At 34.8% G+C, this 21960-nt stretch overlaps 1 long non-coding RNA gene across 1 annotated transcript in view; it reads right to left on the bottom strand.

The window, feature by feature from the left end:
• Positions 1-1844: 1844 nt before the first annotated feature.
• The window catches only part of LOC120619211 (uncharacterized), an 88812-nt gene continuing 68696 nt past the window's right edge, over positions 1845-21960 (bottom strand). The window contains exons 2-3 of the long non-coding RNA XR_005657415.1: positions 4579-4646; positions 1845-3835 (exon numbers count right to left, since the gene is read on the bottom strand). This is a non-coding gene — a long non-coding RNA (uncharacterized LOC120619211). The remainder of the gene's footprint in view (positions 3836-4578; positions 4647-21960) is intronic.

Consider the following 21960-nt stretch of genomic DNA (forward strand, 5'->3'; position numbering starts at 1 on the left):
CATGAGTTATCACCTGACTCAAGCTGAGCCAACCCCAGTCTCCCTCCTGAGGAAGTTGGAACTAGGATTCAAAGACAGTTGGTCAGACTTTTGTCACTTAAAGTTACCCATGCTCTAAAGTTAAGCCTGCCACTGTGAGGTTGCCATCTTTATTTGTGTGCATGGAGTTGTACAGAATGCTGATTTGCTCTGGGAGAAAAGAATGACGCAAACAGAAGAAAAGACAGAAAAAGAGTGTACACCAGGAATAGTCCTCATAGGCTTTCAGTTTCCTCTTCCTTATAAGGCCCAAAGAAACTTCCTGTATTTGGTATCCTGAAATACTTCCTTATGACAAATTTCTCTTTTTTTTACTTCAGCTAGTTCTAGTAGTGTTAGAGTACTTGCAATGAAATAACTTGGAGTAAAACAGCTTTTATGGTACATTATAGTATAGTCAGATGCTACAGACTTTCAAACAAATACTTTTAGCTCAATTCATTTGGTTTGTGATTTAAGGAAGTTAAGTCAAAAGAGTGAATCTGTTCTCTAATTACTTAGAGCATTTAGGGAAATATTTACAGTATTTCTCAAAGCATGGGGCATGTGTCCTTGGTAGTACAGAAGACAATTTTGAATTTGATACAAACAGTAAGACTGAATCACGTAGTGAGAAAGTCATTCTTTTGTTTCTCTTTTAATCCTCCCAATTTATGTTAAGGGATAAAGTCCAATTGGGGCAAATAAGTCTATAACATCTAACTCTAGCTAATCTCCCTTGTCAATAAACTCCTTCAGGTTGTCAACATTATCTAGCTAGAATTTAACAACATCATATTAATTTTAAGATTACCATCTATGATATGTTCTTGGGATTGTGTCCTCCTAAAATATATATTGAAGTCCTGACTACCAGTACCTGTGAATGGGACCCTATTAGAAATAGGGTATTTGCAGACATAATCAAATCGAGGTCATTAGGATGGGCCCTATTCCAATATGACTGGTGTCCCTATGAGAAGAAGAAAAAGACACACAGGAAGAAAACAGCCCTGTGAAACAGTGGCAGAGATTGGAGTGATGCATCAGTAGCAAAGGAATACCTGGGGTTACCAAAAGCTGGAAGAAGCAAGGAAGGAAACTTCCCCAGAGGCTTTGGAGAAACATGGCACTGCTAAACACCTTGATTTTGAATTTCTAGCCTCCAAAAGAACTATGAATTTAAAATTTGGTGGCTATTACCAAATCGACTTTCAAAAATCTCATAATACTATATCAATACCCTCTTCTGTATATGTAATCTCACTAAGTCTGGACATTATGAATCTTTAATTTTAGGTAATTTTAATTCCAAATCACGTTCATTCTAATAGGTCAACAATATTTATTAAACTCCTATCATGTGACAGGTATTCTACAAATGTTAGATACTCACTAGTGTGTTATACAGCCATTATTATACCTATTCTTGCCTCCATTATTTGTTTTTAATACATTTTAAAGTGGACATAATATTAAATTAGAAAATTCACCAATCATCTTGATCAAGCAAGTAATTATTCAATCACATATGAGCTTCCCTGTACCATTCTTCTTATGGGAAAAAAATTATTCCTTTGGGAAAATGCTGGTGAGAAACAAAGACCAGAGATTTTTACTAGCTGAGGGACCTTTCTGAACTCCTGTTTCCCAGTCTGCACAATGATAATAATAAGGGTGCTTACCTTTTAGGACAGATTTTAAGTTATAAAAAGATAACATAGAAAACACTTGATAAATTCCCAAGAAGGAGAAGGAAGAGGAGGAGAAAGGGGTTAAGAAGGAGAAGGAGGAGAAGGAGAAGGAGAGGGAGTGGAAAGGGGAGGGGGAGAGGGAGGGAACAAGGAAAGGAAGGAGAGGACGAGGAGGAAGAGTAGGAGAAGTATCATAATATGAAAAATACATCAATCATTATTCAAGGGCTTTATATATATTAAATCATTTGAGCCTCAACAACTCTGAAATGAGTACTTCTGTTATCTTTATTCCTAAAGTAAGAAATTGATGCACAAGAGAATAGGTTTCCCAGAGTTTTCCAGTAATCCTGCCTCCACAGAGAACCTGGCTTCAGAAATAACTCTACTACCAACCCCACTCTACTATCTCCTGTACAGGCAATCAAGCAATAAATATTTCCTTTCTTCTTCTTACTTCATAGCAGAGTCTACCCAATACACATTCCTTCCTACAGAATGTTAAATATGGTGATAGAAGATGACTCATTAAATTCTTAAGCTTTATATTAACATACAAAAAAATCAGGTGACATTATTTATATATAACAACGGCTTCTACTCAGGATAAGTCTTGTTTGCTGGAACAGCTCCCAAATGCTCCTAAGTTGTGGAGCAGTGGTTCTCAAAATGTGGTCCCTGGACCAGCAGTATCAACACTACCTAGGAACTTATTAGAAATGTAAACTCTTGAGCCCCAAATTGGACCTTCTGTACCAAACTCTGGAGGTGAGGCCCAGCCACTTGCATTTTAAACAAGACTTCCAGATGATTTGGTGCATGCTAAAGTTTAAGAACCCACTGTGAAAGAGAATCCACGTAATGAGTGAAGTAAAAAAAAAAAAAAAGGAATAAGCCAAACAGCTTAGGTTGACTTTCCTAATAAACAGGTGATACAGATAGAGAGGAAGAAAAAAATGAAAGATACATAAGGCCCAGATACAGTATCTGACTTAAGAGATGAACAAAAAAAAGAGATCTTTATTTCAAGTTGCTGCAGTTATTGGGAGGGAAACAAGAGATAGATGGCAAAAGGGAATTTTAAAACATTTTCTTTTATATTATAAATTGGACCACTTTCATGCCCTAAATCCTCAAATTTTCTCTGCAATTACTCTTGGCTATTAAATTTGTTTTTATTTGAAAGCAGTTCCTATATGATACCTAGACCAGGGGTCCCCAATCCCTGGGCTGCAGACCAGTACTGATCTACAGCCTGTTAGGAACCAGGCCACACAGCAGGTAAGCGGCGGTTGAGCAAGCAAAACTTTATCTGTATTTGCAGCTGCTCTCCAGCACTAGTATCACCGCCTCAGCTCCACCTCAGAACATCAGGCATTAGATTCTCACAGGAGTGCCAGTCCCTGGTGCCAAAAATGTTGACAACCATTGACCTAGACCATATAGGAGCCCCTAGACATTAAATTACAATACAATGAATTCATCAAATAGCATTGAGTACACTAGATACAAATCAAACAAATTCTAAAGTCAGAAAGTGTTGATGCTGAAGAAAGTTACACATCATAGAAATCATTGATTAGATATAATCATCAAGTCTAAATACCATTTCTAAAAGTTACAGAGGTTGCAAAGATGATGCAGTTCAAGGAATGTACCTATTTCCTGTCTGGTAGGGTAGGAGTAGGAAGAGTCTATTGTTTAAGAACTCAAAGGTACTCTTTTAGACAGTGAAGGCAAGAAAAATATCTGTTTCATTCCTCACTGAATATCTAGTACTAAACGGAGTTTGACACATAGTATCAAATAAATAAATGTATAAGTGAATTGATGAATAAGAACAATGGCAGAACAAGGTAAGGGTCAGTGACCAAATCCTCTGTGCTAATAATACGTTTAAGCAATCAGAAAATAAGTTACCACTTAACTCCTTAGGCAGAGATGTCTTGATATGGAAGTAACTCACCTTAAGAATTTGAGCTGCAAAAAAAAAAAAAAAATGTTTGCGTTGCAGAAATTTAACCTGGAGAAAATTATGAGTATCAAGAGGTGTGATGAATGATAACTTAGTTCAGCACAGAAAGGATTTCTTCATGATTGCCTCCAGCCCATCTATCCAGCACCTGTGACAGAGTCAGGAAGGGAATGGAGAGAAAAAGCTGTAATTAAGAGCATGTCAAATAAAATACTTATATATCTAGAACTTTTGTAGGAAACAGAGTTCAAGTCACGGCTCTCTGTGGCTCAGTTATAGAGTGCAACCAGGGAGGTGCCCCACTGGAAGACCTTGGTAAAGTCAGAGGTGCTGCTTCAGAGAAGCCAATATGGGTCATTTCAAGAGATAATAACAGTAACCACAGTCGTAGCCAGGAACCGGGCCATGACTTTCCCTGGGCCCCTTCCTTACCTTCCTATACCCATAATATGGCTTGCTCCATCACCTCCTTCAGGTATGGTGCAGTTGAAATTGTAATGTCTCCCAGCCTCTAGCATTCCTCACAACCAATCTCCTGATTTGTTTTTCTCCATAGCACTTATTACCACTTCATTTCATTTATTTATTTGTCTAATATTACCAAGTCTAATATTCATACTGTATACCTAGCACCTAGGACATGCCTGGTAAGTGGTAGAAGCCAATAAATATCTATTGAACAAGTGAACTTTTCATTATTTTGCTGTACATCTTATTTGATAAGTGTAATTATCTCTATTTTACAGACAAGAAATGAAATTTAGTAAAGTTAACTTGCCCAAAATAACATATCCATTAAGTATTAAAGTTCCTATTGAAGCTAGCTCTGTCTTCCCACAAAGGATATTCTATTAAAAAATGAGTAATATTGGGACTGTTTTTGTAACTTACATTGTTTCTTTAAAAAATTTACATTCTGTTCTGCAGTTATAACTTCCACATTTACTTTATGCTTAGTCCTGCAATAAAAGAGATTCAACATTCATTAGTCATTTTTCTAGTTTCTCTGTTGATCTACGAGGTTCATTCTTTGGCAGTTTCCTCAAGAAGGGTTCAGGAGAACTGGTCTCTAATTAGTGCATGTCCAAAAATGTTTATATGTTTCCTCTCTACTTAAACAAGTTTGGTTACGCATAAATTTCTTTCTTTTTTTAAAAATTTATTTGAATTAGTTTCAAGTATACAGTACATTGGTTAGACATTTATATAGTTTATAAAATGATCCCCATAATTACTTCTTCTCTCTTCTGGTTTTCCACTTAGCCAATATATTAATGCTAATTACATTTCCTATGCTGTGCTTCTCATCCCCATGACCATCTATCAACTACTAATTTGTACTTCTTTAACCCTTTACCCCATTCTCCCAGCTCCCCAATTCCCCCTCCCCTCTGTCCATCACCAAATTTTTCACTATATTTGTGAGTCTGTTTTTGATTAGTTTGTTCTTTTTGTTCCTTAGATTCTGCATATAAGTGAAATCATCTGGTATTTATCTTTCTCTGTCTGACTTATTTCACTCAGCATAATAACCTCTAGGTCCATCCATGTCATTGCAAGTGGTAGAATTTCATTTTTTTAATGGCTGAGTAATATTCCATTGTATATATAAACCGTAACTTCTTTATTCAATCATCTGTTGATGATCATTTAGATTGCTTCCATATCTTGGCTATTGTAAATTGTGCTGCCATGAATATTGGGATGCATAAATCTTTATGAATTATTGTTTTGGTTTTCTTTGGATAAATACCCAGAAGTGCAATTGCTGACTCAAAAGGAATAGCCATTTTTAATTTTTTGAGAAACCTCCAGACTGTTTTCCATAGCAGCTATACCAATTTGCAATCCCACCAACAATGTATAAGAATTCTCTTTTCTCCGTATCCTCGCTAACATTTGTTGTTCTTGATTTATTGTTGATAGCCATTCTGACAGATGTGAGGTGATATCTCACTGTGGTTTTAATTTGCATTTCTCTGATGATTAGTGACATTGAACATCTTTTCATATGTCTATTAGCCGTCTGTATTTCCTCTTTGGAGAAGTATCTGTTCAGGTCTTATGCCCATTTTTTAAATTGGATTGTTTGTTTTTGTTGCTGTTGAGTTGTATGAGTTCTTTATATATTTTGGATATTAACCTCTTATCAGATGTATCATTAGCGAATATCTCCTCCCAATCAGTCAGTTGTTTTTTTGTACAAAAACTTTTTAGTTTGATGTAGTCCCATTTGTTTATTTTTCTTTTGTTACACATAAATTTCTTAGTTGAGCTTTCTTTCCCTTGAGGACTTTGAATGTATTTTCCCCATTCTCTTCTAGTGTTGAAAGAAAGGATAATAAACTCCTAAGCTCATCATTCACCTTCAGAACTATAAACAGTTTACTAATCTTGTTGTTTTTATTTTCTCCCATATTTTTTCTTTGCAAGTTCCAGATATCATGTACCTTCTTCTGGTAAATAATATGTACCTCTAAATGTATGCATTGCTAATTAAGAAGCACTTTTAAAAAGCATGGTTGTGGGTTTTTCTCTACTCACATTCATCTACATGAGTCAAAGCTCAAACTGCAAAAAGTTCAATTAAAGCAGGGTTGGAGTTTTACTGGGTTAGTAAGGGGGAGTGAAAATAAAGGGGCAAGGAAGATGAGAGTGCATGCAAATAACTGATTACAATAGTTGATTATGGAATTGTAATTGGGTAAGCAAGGAAGTGAAGATATGATGTAGGTGAAAGCAACAGAAAAGAGTTAATGGTTTGTTCAGTAGAAGATTGTTTGAAGGATTCTTGGAGTTAGGGTACTTGAGGTAGTGACCTAGAAATAGAGCAGGTGGAACTACAGAAGGTAGTAGGGCTGCCAGGGAAGCTTCTGTTACCAGCTTACTCACCCTATTCCCATTATTTCAAATAGGTTTCTGCTTCTCATACCAAGGTGTGCTTCATGCTTGGAGAAACTATCTTCCGCTGACTTGATCTGAGTTCTGTAGCCATGAAGATACTTCTCTCACACATCCCCACCTTATATTTTGTGGTCCACAGTGATAGGTATCCCCTACATTTATCAGAAATGGCATTTGTATGTTTCTCATTCTCCTTTTTATATTTGGTTGATTACCAAAGCCAAGAAAAAATTGCTGTCTTTCTTCCATAATTTAAAAAACACACACACAACTTAGTATTTTAGTATATATTCCCTTTACATAGTAATATTCCTTTAAGATTTAAGAAAACAACTTCGTATATCCACATCTTTGTCTGGAATGTTTAGTCTGGTCTGGATGATGTTGATGGGGCAAAGAAGTGAGAAAAGAACAAGCCTAATTCACCCATTTTCTTGTGAGCTTTGTCATTGAAGGGACTGGAGGGACAGAAGTTAGCTCATTTAAGTGTATTTGGGGGGAAAAAAAACCACTTTTGCTTACTGTAATGTGTGGAAAGAATTACAACAAAGAAGCTTCCAGATAATAACTAAGGTGTGAGAAACAGTAAAACAAAGTTTTTAATGGTTCACCCAATCCCACACAGGTCAGCCAAGTTTCTGCTTTAGAACTGACAGTGAAGGCTCTGTGGGAAGGGTTTAACAGGGTTTAACATGTTGTTGAAAGGATGATAACAGGTCCCACCAGAGAAGTTATATTGAAGAACATTGTCTAGCAAACACTCTGTTTGAACTGAATTTTTACGGAGGTGGCTTTGGGAGGCTTCATAGAGATTATTGAGAGGGTAAAGATACCCCCCAATTCCAACTCAAGCTATCATTTGGCACTGCACTAGAGTAAGGTAAATGGGAAGAAAATGAGTATGTGTATGTATATGTATATATATGAAGAAAGTCTATAAATGTATGTATATGACAAGATGTTAATAGCAGTTGTCTCTGAATGATGAAATTGTAGGTGATTTAGTTTCTGAATTTTGCCTTTGTGTAATTTTTCTGAATTTTTGCATAATTGCATATATTTCAATTAGAGAATAAAAATTATTTCTTCTGTTAATTTTTAATAGATCTTCCCACTGGTATTTCCATTTCATAGAACTGTGGCTGACTCATAATAAGCCCAAAATGAAAACTTGTATTTTTTAAATAAATCACAAACAACTGAATTAACCTTGTGGCCACAAGCCATATAATGTAAACGAAGGTTTCATATTTACACTCAACTTAAATCTAATTGAATTTCTCAGAATAGATTTCTTGTACTCTCTGTACGTTGAATCACAGGATTTTAGTCTGTGCTCGGAGGCATCAGAGGTTCTATGAACATGGTTCAGGGTTTCTAGAAATAGTGGCATATCTTTCCATCAAACAAAAAAAAACTAAATAGCATTGTAAAATTTGTATAATTATTATGTCTGCTTTGCATAATGGATTTTGTAAATAAATTTTTGAAAAAAAAGAACTCTGCCACTGCTATACATTTGAAAAATCTGCTCTAATACAGTGAAATACCCAATGCTTGAGTCTATTTTAAAACCTGCCTGAGAAGTGGTTCTATCTGAAATACTGCAGTATTATCCGGGACTATACATTTCTCCCTAATTGTTTTAATAAGTTGCCCAAATAAAATATCATCTCCTATCAGAAGTTTATATGCAGGATAATTAAATGTAATTAACTATCTTAAAGTGTGGACCTCTATATGAAATCCTATGCTCTATATTTTGTATTTTTTTAATGAAAGTTCATCCAGATGGCCATTTACAGTGGCAAAATTGATTACTACTTAAAGTGTGGCCCACTTAACCAAAAGCACCTGAAATTTTTTGGGAAATGCAGAATCTCAGCACCATCTTTGCTGATTCAGAATCCGCATTTTAACAAGCTCCCAAGGTAATCATATGAATACTTATATGAGAAGCACAGATATAATTCATTCAGAGCAAGGAGCATATTTGTATTAGATGTGAACTAGTTTAGATGGAAGGAGTAGTGCTCTCCAATGGTTCCCAAACTTGGTGCATATTTTGATCATTTGGAGAGTATTAAAAAATACTGATGCTTGGGCCTCACCCCCACAGATTCTAACCTAGTTGGCTTGGGGTGCAGCCTGAGTATCAAGATATTTTAAAATTCCTCTGGTGATTCTAATGTACAGCTGAGTTTGAGAACCATTGCTCTAACTTAAAGGTTCCTAACGTGTAGTTACATATGAGAATCACTTGAGTAACATGTGTTCTTCATTTCAGACTGGTTCCCTTTTATAATTTCCATTTCCATTTTTATGTTTTTTATCTCTTTGTTCTCACTGAATTTAACCAAAAGTTCATTGAGCATCTTTATAACCAGTGTTTTGAACTCTGCATCTGTTAGATGACTTGACTCCATTATATCTGGATCTCTATTATGTTCTCATATGGTTTCTGCTTCTTTGTCTTCCCATTTTGGCTGCCTTTCAGTGTCTGTTTCTACGTACTAAGCAAAGCTCCTAAGTCTCCCAGTCTTATTAGTGTGGATTTGTGACGTAGGTATCCAGTGGCACAGTCCTGAGAGGGGCTCAGCTACAGGCCATATTTAGCTGAAGCCTCTGCCCCTCTAGGGCCACCTGTTAAGATTCAGCAAGCAATCCACAGATGCTGTGCTTATAGTTGCCTCAAAAGGCCACGCCAGAAACCGAGGCCAGTTGCCTCCAGTGTGAGTCTAGGCGTTGCTCAGCAAAGAGCACCTGACTCTCTGAGGATACACCTGAATGTGATTTGGGTGGGGCTGCGAGTTGGGGTAGGTGGGGTTTCAGGGAATCCTCTGGGCAGAGCGACCTCTGTTATCCAGTCTGATGACCTCATGGCAATGGCGGCACTGTGCCTATGTACTGGGAGGAGGGAGGGCTCAACAGGGAACAATGGATACCTCCAGCACCTCTGTGCAGAGCAAGTCTCGCCTCGGCCCTCACTCCAATATTGTCTCCCTGTAAGTCCCTGGTGCCCACTGTGCGCAGCCGAATCAGCACTGGTGCTCAAAGTGAGCAGGTCCGTCACTGTGAAACTTTGCTCATGATACGACCCCTTTAAGAGGCTGCTGCTGCTGCTGCCTCGGTCTCATTTAGCCGCTCAAGACCAGGTCGCCTCACATCCTCGCCCCGTTGTTGCAGTGTGCTTTCTTGGATTTCTCTCTAGTTGTATGGCTTGTTCATCAAGATTTCAGGTGATTTGTCCTTGCTGCTGCTCCTTGTTTCCGTCACAACTTTGATTTGGTCTCCAGAGAGATGAACAATGCCTCTATCATCTACGCCATTTTGCTTCTCTCTGATTCTTATGTTTTAATTTGTTTATGTGATGTATCACATTAATCGATTTGCGTATGTTGAACCATCCCTGTGCCCCTGAGATGAAGCCCACTTGATCATGGTGTATAATCTTTTTAATATGTTGCCATATTCAGTTCTCTAGTATCTTATTTAGGATTTTCGCATCTGTGTTCATGAGAGGTATTGGTCTGTAGTTTTCTTTTTTTGTATTATCTTTACCAGGGTTTGGTATCAGGGTAATATTGGCCTCATAAAATGAGTTAGGTAGGAAGTATTGCCTCCTCTTCGATTTTTTGGAAGAGTTTGAGGAGAATAGGTATTAAATCTTTTTTTGAATGTTTGGTAGAATTCACTGGTGAAGCCATCTGGTCCTGGACTTTTACTTTTGGTATGTTTTTGATGATTGTTTCAATTTCCATACTGCTGAATGGTCTATTTAGATTTTCTAGTTCTTCTTGATTCAGTCTAGGAAGACTGTATTTTTCTAAGAACTGGTCCATTTCTTCTAGGTTATTAAATTTAGTGTTATATACTTTTTCACAATATTCTTGTATGATCTTTTGTAGTTCTGTGGTGTCTCCTCTTTTGTCCCTGATTTTCTTTGTGTCCTTTCTTTTTTCTTTAGTGAGTCTAGCTAGGGGTTTGCCAATTTATTAATCTTCTCAAAGAATGAACTCTTTGTTGCATTTATTTTTTCTATTGTTTTTTTAATGCCAGTTTATTTTTTTTCATACTATATATACATAATTTTTTTAAACATTTTTTTTTTACCCCTCTCCCCTTCCCCTTTCCTTCTGGTAACCCCTAGTCCATTGTCCATGTCCATGAGTCTGTTTGTCCTGTTCATTTGTTGCTTTTAGGTTTATATCTAACATATGTGATATCATGTGATTTTCAACCTTTTCTGTCTGGCTTATTTCGATTAGCATGATTATTTCAAGGTCCATCCATGTTGTAGCAAATGGCAGTATTTCATCTCTTCTTATAGCTGAATAATATTTCATTGTATATATGTACCACAGCTTCTTTAGCCAGTCATCTATTGTAGGACACTTTGGTTGTTTCCGTGTCCTGGCCACTGTGAATAATGCTCCTATGAACATCAGTGTGCAAATATCTTTTTGAATATGAGTTTTCAAGTCTTTAGGGTAAATACCCAGCAGAGGGATTGCTGGATCATATGGTAGGTCAATTCTTAGTTTTTTGAGGAACCTCCATACTGTTTTCCATAGTGGCTGTACCAATTTGCAGTCCCATCTATTGTTTTTTTGTTTTCAATTTCATTTATTTCTGCCCTAATTTTGATTATTTTTTTCCTTCTGCTGATTTTAGGCTTCATTTGTTCTTCCTTTTCTAGTTTTTTAAGATGAAATGTTAGGTTGTTTATTTGGACTCATTCTTGTTTTTTGAGATAGGCCTGTAATGATATGAACTTTCCTCATATGACCACTTTTGCCGTGTCCCAAAAGTTTTGATATGATGTACTATCATTATCATCTGTTTCTATGTATCTCTTGATCTCTCTTTTTATTTCTTCTCTGACCCAGTCATTCTTAAATAGCATGTTGTTTAATCTCCATGTATTTGTGGTTCGTCTTGTTTTCTTTTTACAGTTGATCTCCTGCTTCAAAGCATTATGATCAGAGAATATCATAATGGTATGGTATGATTTCAACCCTCTTATAATTGCTGAGGCTATCTCTGTGTCCCAGTACATAGACAATCCTTGAGACTGTTCCATGTGCACTAGAGAAGAATGTATAAGCAGTTGTTTTGGGATGAAAGGCCCTGTAAATGTCAATTATGTTTAGTTGGTCTAATATGTCATTTAAGGATATTATTTCCTTATTGATTTTTTGTTTGGATGATCTGTCCATATCTGACAGTGGGGTATTTCGGTCCCCTACTATGATAGTGTTTTGGTCTAAAACATTTATACTTTCAGATCTAGTAACTACCTTTCTATAAATGAATCCTAAAATTATGTTCATTAAAATATATAACATGGACTGAAAATGATGTAATAAAGAACTCCAGGGCTCTGTCCATCTGCAAAAGCAACTAATAAGCTAGCTAAAATAGTCAAAATCAACTTTTGCAGAACTCTGTAATGTAGTAAAAAAACTTTCAACAACCAGGAGAAGACTTGGTGAAGAAAGAAGCTGCTGCTTGTGCTAAGAGAGTACTGCATTATTTTAATTGCCCACCTACCAACCCCCTTGTGCCAGATTAACAGTGATAAATGACTGAGGATAAGTAGGAAACTGGAAGAACCTCCCTTAGTGGAAAAGACATACATGTGGTGATCAGCAGCCCATGTGGACAGGATGAAATCTTGCCTACTTTCCCACACCCTTCTCTCCTATACAGAAAAAGCATTGAGCTTTGTACTAAAAATCAGTAATAGGAAGCTATTTGGAAAACCACTGAAGATTTGGATTTTAACCAACATAATTTTAAGTTCATCTATGGATCCAAAAAAAAATCACATGGGAAATTAGAAAATACCTGAATGACTGAAAGTAAAAACACAACATATCAAAATTTGTAGATGCAATTAATGCAGTGATTAGAAGGAAATTTATACCGTATATTTTTTATATTAGAATAAAATGAAGGTCTCAAATCAATATTAGAATCACCTACTTTAATAGAAAAAGAAAAGCAAATTAAAACCAATGCAAACAGAAGTTGCGAAATAATAAAGATAAGATTAACAAACAATGAAATTAAAAATAGAAAAACGGGGATCTTTTTATGAACATTATAGATGTCTAACCAATGTACTGTATACTTGAAACTAATTTAAATAAATAAATTTATTTTAAAAACAGAAAATCAATAGAGAAATATCAATTTCAATACAAAAGTTGGTTATTCTCAAAGATCAACGAAATTAATAAACCTCCAGAAAGAATGGTCAAAAAAACTAAAGATAAAAACTACTAATATTTTGATAAGAAGAGGGGGCATCACTGCATATTCTGTAATTAAAAGGATATTAAGAGAATTTTATGAACAACATAATGCCAGTAATTTTGATAACTTAGATAAAATAGAAAAATTTCCTAGAAGACACTAATTACCAAAACTCACTCGAGAAGGAATAGATAAACTGAATAGCCCAAAAGCTACACAATATGTTTTATTTGGAGTTTAAAAATCTTTGCACAAAGAAAAAGGCAAACAACACCAAAAAGATGGCCATGAAAATGACAGCCTACAATCCTGGTGCAGGCTGCTAGTGCCAGAGAGAGCAACACAAACCTCAAAACATGGTGGTTATGACCTCTCTGGTGGCTTCCTCAAGGACCTGCACAAAGGTTTCCCTATATTTTATCCTTCTCATAACATTCCCAGGGCTGGGGCTACTTCTCAGGCAGCTTTTGCTGAAATAGTTTAAAGGTAAGATACTAGTCACAGCAGCCAGGAGCAAGGGACAACACTTAGGACAAGAAATAGACAAATTGACAACCATGGAAAGAAAGAAATTGAGAAAGGAGATATATTGGAAAATAGAGGATTGATTGATTGATTGGTTGATTTATAAAAAGCTCCCATGTATACTAGGGAATCAAGAAAGCCATGAATATACCCAGGGCAAGACACATGCTCAGAAAAGTCCCAGGAAGACCCAGAACTTTCACCTCTAGCTGGCTTGCAGATTCTGTGCAAGTAAAAGGTAAAAACTAAGGCAGAGTCGTAAATTGCCTGGAAGGCATTAAGGAGTTCCCCAGCATAGAATCAATCTACAAAGACTGGAAGAGGGTTTTTCAATCTCTTTTTCTTTTGTTGGTTACCTTAAGAGACACTTTAGGTGACTCTCAAAACATGACATACAACTAGCTAATAACACAGATGTAAACGGCCACACATGACAAAGAACACATACTTTAGAAAAATAATTTAGAAAAGTCTCTTACCAAGCAAACAACAAAACCCACAACAAGAAACTACAACAAACTCTGGGGAGAGAATGAAAAAAAAAAAAGAAATCTCGCCATCTGCAACAAGTGTATTTTGCTGATGGAGTAATTCTGACAGAGAAAGACAAATGCCATATGATTTCATTTACATGTGGAATCTAAAGAAGAATAACAACAACAAAACAGAAACAAACTCATACATACAGAGAACATTTTGATGGTTGCCAGATGGGAGGGAGATTAGAAGGGTAGGTGAAAAAAGAGAAGGGATTAAGAAGTACAAATTGGTAGTTACAAAATCAATATGGGGATGTAAAGTATAGCATAAAAATATAGTCAATAATAATGTAATAACTATGTACGGTGTCAGATGGGTACTAGATTTTTCAGGGTGATCACTTTTTCAGTTATATAAATGTCTAATCACTATTTTGTACACCTAAAACTAATACAATATCATGTACCAACTGTAATTAAATAATAAAAAAGTATTAAAAATATAAAAACAGAAAGAATCAATGAAATCAAAAGGTTTTTTTAAAAAAAACATTGACAAAATTGACAAATATTCAGCAAGACTGGCCAAGACAACAGCTACCTAAAAGCACTAGAGAGTAAGCAGAGGCAGGTGGAAACTGAAGAGGAGTCTACAGGTGGAAATAAGCAATATCACTGGGAGAGTTTCCTGGTTTTATAGCTCTTAGCCTGAAGGCAAGCCTCATGCAGTGCCTAACTGGGCAGCCAACACTCCAATATAAAACCTGCAGTCTTACTGGTTTAAAAAGTCAGATGACATAGTTTGGAGCATGCATGGAAGCTGGAAAGAGAGAGAATAAATTCCAGTAAAGACCATGTAAACTTTGGCAAAATCTCTGGCTGACCTCTGAATTATTACACATGCACAGCACAGACTTTAAACAGCCCAGCTGAGTTAAGCTAAACTATTCAGAGAGTTAAGCTGTTGCACACTACAGGTAAGACAGATTTAGCATTTGAGTTCGGCCCAGTAAACTACCTAGAAAAAGTGAAATAATAATAATAGTAAATAATAAATAATAATAATAATCTCTTCAAAGAAACATAACAGAATTTAAGTCTTGTCAACATATTATTTATAATATTCAAGGTAAATTTCAAATTACTAGACAAAAAAATAGAAAATGTGACCAATCCCCAAGAGAAAAAGGTAATTAGTGAAATCCAACCCCAAGATGACTGAGCTATAAGAAAAAACAAAAAACAAAAAAACAGAGTATAACCTAAAGCAGTCATCATAATAATGATAAAAAATATGAAGGAAAATATATGCATAATGAGTAAATGGATAGGATATTTCAGTAAAAAAAACCCAACAACAACTATAAAAAGAACCAAGCTTTCGGTTCTAAAAGTACAATATTCTTTACTAGAATACTCTACTATTTCTAAGTATTCTAGAAATAAAAATACATATGTGAAAAAAATTAAAATTTTTCTGAGTGGCCTTAAAAGCATAGTGAAGATAACAGATGAGTTAGTGAACTTGAACATAGATAAGGAGAAATTATCCAAGCTAAAGAAGAGAAGAAAAGAGTGGGGGAAAAAGAAATAAAACAGTCTCAAGAGACCTGTGGATCAATGTCAAATATTTTGACATTTAACTAAATCAAGTTCTACAAGAAGAAAAGACATTGAAGTATTTTTAAAAAAAATAGGTTTGATAAAATAATGGCTGAAATTTCCCCATATTTAGCGAAAACATAACTTTACAGATGCAAAAATACCAACAAATTCCAAACAGGATAAATATGAAGAAAACCTCATAGTCCAATATTCCACAAAGGATAAACCACGGACCTCTAGGGATCTCTGACATCCTTTTGTGGAGTCTCGCAAGGTCAAACTATTTTCAAAATGATAAAAAGATAATATTTGCCATTTTCATTGGTTGCCATTTACATTAAAGGGACAAACCAACACTAGGTCAAACCATGAGTCAAGGCAGTATCACCAAATGATAGCAGCAGTCATTGTCTTCTACACCACCAGAAACTCAGATTTAAAAAACATTTTTATTTCTCAAAGTAGTTTTAGGTTTACAGAAAAATGGAGCAGATAGTCCAAAGAATTCCCACACACTCTTTTCCCTACTCACAGTTTCCCTATTACTAGCATCTTGCATTAGTGTAGTACATTTGTTACAACTGATGAGCCAATATTGATACATCATTATCCATTAAAGTCTATAGTTTGCATTAGGGTTCACTGTGCTGTGAGTTCTATAATGTCATATATCCACCATTACAGTATCCTATAGAATGGTTCCACTGCCTAAAAATCTCCTGTGTTCCACCTTTTCATTCCCCTGCCCCATCAATCCCTAGAAACCACTAACCTTTTTATTGTCTTGAAAGTTTTGCCTTTTTCTGAATGCCATATAGTTGGAATCATCTAGTATGTAGCCTTTTCAATTGGCTTCTTTCACTTATCAACAACATGCTTTAATATTCTTCCATGTCTTTTCATGACTTGATCCTTTTTTTTTTAATCACATCCATTGTATGGATGTAACACAGTTTCTGTTTACCCATTCGCGCATTAAAGGACATCTTGGAAGCATTTGAGATCTTGCTTCCTGGCGATTGTCCTCAATTTGGCTCAAATAAACTCATAAAAATTCTCAAAAAATAAAAATAAAGGATATCTTGGTTGTACCTAAGATTTAGCAATTACTAATAAAGCTGCTATAAACATTCATGTGCATGCTTTTGCGTAGACATAAGTTTTCAACTTATCTGCATAAATACCAAGGATTGTGATTGCTGGATTGTATGGTAAGACTATGTTTAGATTTGTAAGAAAATGCCAACTGTCTTCCAAAATGGCTATAACATTTTGCAGTACTACCAGCAATAAATGAGAGTTCTTGTTGCTTCATGCTCTTGCCTACATTTGGTATTGTTAGCATTTTTTATTTCAGCCATTTTAATAGGTGTGTAGTGATATTTCATTGTTTTAATTTGCATTTCCCTGATAACATATGATGCTGAAAATATTTTCATATACTTATCTGTTATCTGCACATCTTCTTTGGCAAGATGTTTCTGCTCAGATCTTTTACTCACTTTTTAATTGGGTTGTTTAGTACACATCTTTTTAATATTATGTATGATTAAATCAGAAGTACACATAAAGCTCTTCTGCTGCATACTGAAATATGATGGTTTTCTCGAGAAAAACACTTTATTATTTGAGGTGTAAGCTGAATAAGCCAATTTTTCACAGAGCACCATTTTTACTTGAGAAGATGACTGATAAACGAACTGTGGTTATTTAGGATTGGGTAATGGCAGATATTTTCTTGAAAAGAAAATAAATGAGCCTGTCATTTCTAGAGGAAAAACCAACAGCATAAATATGAAATTCAAGATTTCCAACAAAAATTAGAACTTTGTAACCTTGTATCTACCAGCATAAGCTTGACAATTTTTTAATAGTTAAAAATTTGTCTGATAAAATTGGCAGTGATATTAATAAATGCCATTTTTACATTTTATACAATGAAGTGGCTCAACATTTGAAAGATCTATTTAACTCAATGAACCGATATGAATCAAAAGCTGCTGCTAAGAAAATGAACTGGCAAGGCACAGACTGGGAAAAAGATTTGCTAATCATATATCTGATAAAAAAAAAAGGTTATGCAAAATATATAAAGTCCTATGACTCAATATTTTTTAATTGAGCAAACCCAGTTAAAAATGGGCAAGTGATTTAAACTGAGAAAGATATAGGAATGCCATGAACACATGAATCAGCACTCAAAATCATTAGTCAATGAAATACTCCTGTAAAAGCAACACAGTGACTATAATAAAAAGACTGACAATATCAAATGTCAGTGAGAATGTGCAACCACTGAAACTCAGACACTGACTAAACTAAGCTATGTTGAAAAACATAGTAGTGGTATTTTGATGGATAAGTATCTAGGGAATGTTTGGGAAGGAGTATGAGTGAACTTTCTATATGTTATATTTATGTTGTATATTTTGATGCGGTTTGGGTTACCCAAGCATATACATTTGTCAAAAGTCATTGAATGGTACACTGAAGATTGTGCATGCACTATATGTAAATCTTACCTCAAAAATGACACCTTGTAAATAAATATTGAATTGTAATTAATGATATGCATGTAGAGGTATTGGATGAAGTACACTGATGTCTATAACTTGCTTTGAAATGCATCGAAAAAATAAGATGAATTGATGGGTGGATAGAGAGATCAATAGATGGATGGATAATTATATAATAACGCAAATTAATTGCTATTTGTAGAATCTATGTGGTAAGTATATGAATTCGCCATGTAGATATTTCTGTTTTTCAGTATATTTGACAATTTTCATAATAAGATGTTAAGAAAAAACTGCATAAACAAGCCTGATAGGAAATAATTGACTTGATGTTGAAACTCTGGACAAGTTTTCAAGTTATTTACTTTTTGAGTTATTTATAATAATGATACAAACTCTGCTGAGATATTAAAATATTTTCTAGTCTTAGTCCATGTTGAACAGTGACCTCTAGAAAAGCATAAATATCACTTTTGTGCATTTGTCAAAGAATTAATTAAACCTACTGCAGTCTTTTTTATTATTAAAATGATTGCTATTACTTGCTTAATTACCTCACTTTTGTCTGTTCAAGAGAGAAAAGCTCTTCTGGCTATGAGAATCTTGCCTCACTTGATTGCTTCCACAGTGCCAAGTAGTAAGAGTGTTGAAAATTGTGCTTTCTCCATTAATTAGAGATAATTGCTAGTTAATTGGAATGTATAATTTCCTTTTCTTTGGAAAAAAGCAACTAAATGTTGTGCTTCGAAGAGACAATTGCATTTCAGGAGGAAGTCCTCTAAGCTGGAACACAAAATGTCAAATTCTTATGCTTCAATGTCCCTATTTATCCACCTAGACAAAGCCAGATAAATTTTCTGAAATTGAAATTACTCCATCTTTCTCTGTTATTCACTAAATTCCCAGATCCTTGTTTCTATCTAACTTTTAACCTGAATCTAAAAAAAAAAATAAGAAAAACTTTGGAGAAAGTCTCCTTAAAAATCAAACCAAAAAATATTCCTAACCAGTTTCTTTGAATCCATTACTTGCTTTTTTTCTGAGCTACCATCTCTTCCTTCCTATAATTTAGTTATTGTTCCAATGTAAACAAACGTATCTAGCTTGAACTCAGATTTTATTTATTCCTTGCCTTTGCTTTTTATAATAAAACAAATACAAAATTTTCTGAAAAGTAGTCTCATTTTGAAAAATTAAAACACAATTCTAGTTTATAACTTTGCCTTAAATCAGCTTCTTTTTAAATAGTAGGCTTATTTTTTATAGAAACCTGTAACATAAAGGTTAAAACCACAAGGAACTTCTTTGCTTGATTCACCTTTTCCTATCAAATTGTATTTCTTACCAAGTGATTTCCTTTCAGGGCACATTTTACTCACTGGTTACAAACTCCTAAAAAATAAAGTGTGTGTGTGTGTGTGTGTGTCTAACTCCAAATCAGAAACCCAACTCCGATTGAACCAATTCCTACTTGGCTAGATACCCAATGTAATCATAACCGGTAACTATCATTAAAATATAGTGATATTGTATGTTCTTTAAAAGAAATATATGGCAACTGAGCTATTTTATTAAGTTTTCATTAGTCTAAGTATAAAAATGAGATATTTTTCACACATGGAAATAATGCTACTTATTCTGCAAGTCAGTAGGTATTTCTTTTAAATTATTTGAATTACTCTGTTTACATATTGTCCCCTATGGCAGTTTAGATCATTGTTCTCAAGTATTCGCCCCCGACCCTGAGCCATGTGAACTTCACACCAATGTTGCGTACAGTCATGTATGTGACTTGCTTTGGCCTATTGAATAATAGCAGACTTGAGTACAGGTCTTAACAAGTGATTTGACTTGGTCTCTTGGGCTCACTGATCCACCACGAAAAAAAAGTGTGCCTCAGTAGCTAATGGTATGGTGGGGACATATGGAGCAGACATGATCCCAACCTGAAGCTTTGACACAAACCTAACTGACCTGCAAGAGAAGAACAGCAATCCTTGCTCATCTGTAGACTCATGAACAATAACAACAACAACAACAACAACAACAACAGAATGCTTTTTTTATGAGCCACTGAGTTTACTCAGATTTCGTGTAACAATAACTGACTAATATATGCCATATTTTTGTGTGTTCAGTGGCATACATATGTGTGAAAATTGACTGGCAGAGTCATATCCTTACATTAACTCTCAGTCCCACAATCTACAATGACCAAGAGCTTTGGAGACCCAAATAATCAAGCACATCTCAACAGCCAGTGTTTCTTGCTACTATCGATGGGATCTAAAAAAATTGGAAACACTAGATAATCTTCCATAATGAAGATGGAAAAGAAAAGCAGAGTAAAGGAATCAACCAAAATGTGTGAAAATCCTAAAGCTTCTGTAAGAGCCAAGTGGAAATAGCAGGAGCGGGTAAGAGGTTTGTATTTAACCAAGCAATTTGCCTTCTATTCCACTGGCCAAAGAATCAGTAACATAGTCCAGCTCTGAAGTCTCCTCTGGGTATCAGCAGGCCTGGAGAGTTTTCACTCTGCCAGCATCTCTTCTCTTTTCCACCTTTTCATTTGCAACTAGCCACATTAGTACTTTTTCCTCCCAGAGCTCAGGATATGGCGAGCAAGGTATCCTAGAGAAGAAGAGAGGGGGTTTAATCCATTAGCATCTTGTTAATACCTCAAAAATCTGCTTCTAGAAAAGCCCCTTTTGTCTCTGTGGTCTCTCTCTAGTTTTATTAAAGGAGCTGCACAGGAAGGAACAATAGATTGGATATATCCCTGAGACACCTATTTTTAGAGAAGAGCTTTTCACATTTACATTCTTGTTACATTCCCAAAAAGATTGTAGTAATAGTTCTATGTTTCTGGTCAGGTTTAGAGATGCAGTTCTTGGCAATAGCCCAGAGGAAAATTAATTTTTATAGCACCTTTTGCTTACAAAATGAGGCATTGAGATACTATTTTAATTAATTATAAAATTCTTCTCCCATGTTTTTATAATAAGAATAATTGCAGTATATTTCTTTGTATACATGATTTTTTATATACTGTAAGAATTTTTCATGTGGCTACAAACTAGCGAGTCTCAACATTTTTCTACTTCTATACCGAATAGTTTTCCCACTAGGTTTTTCCTAAGTTTTTTCCACTAAGATCATCTAAATTACACAATATTTTTTTCACAAGATTATCTGTAATGGTAGCCTGCTTTCCCATTGAGTGGGTGTGCCATAATTTAATTAACCATTTTCTATTGCTGGTTTTTTTGGCCATGACCAATTTTTCACTATTATAAATAATTTTCCTGCAACAGACTGTACTTTCACTACATATTTTTTAATCTTTTGATTATTTCCTTAGTAAAAATTCCCATAAGATTCTACTGAGCCAAAGAATATAGATATTTTTAAATCTCTTGCTAGATATTGCTAAGTCAATTTCTAAATAACTTTCATAATACCAAAGATAATGTATGAGAATACTAGTTTTACCCCTTCTTAACAAATATTGAATATTTTTATGGGTATTGCTTTGTTTTGCAACTAAATGAATGGAAATAAAAAGGTACATCATTATCATTTTAATTGTTACTTTTTAAAATTAAAAGTGAAGTGGCACAGTTTTCCATGTTGGTTAACTAGATAATCTCTTTTCAATACTATGTACTTTATTATACCATGAAAGAACTGAAGTAGCTTTCAAACAGTGCCTGTCAATAAGAAAACATATTTATTGGGTTTTTATTTTATGTAGATTATTCTCTGGATTTGTATATAAAGCTATTCTCACAAAATGAATATGTAAGAGCATTCTTTCTTTTTTTTAAAAAAAAAAATAGAGCATTATCAAAATCTTTCTGAAAATAAATAATTATTAAAACATTTTACCAGAATTTACCTTGATCCAAAAGCACTGAGTTTATAGAGGGATCTAACCAACATAGCAAATCAGCCAAAAACAACAGTACATGACAGATCAAATT

The sequence above is a fragment of the Pteropus medius genome, unplaced genomic scaffold, assembly GCF_902729225.1.
Source record: "Pteropus medius unplaced genomic scaffold, Ma_sr-lr_union100, whole genome shotgun sequence".
Lineage (NCBI taxonomy): Eukaryota > Metazoa > Chordata > Mammalia > Chiroptera > Pteropodidae > Pteropus > Pteropus medius.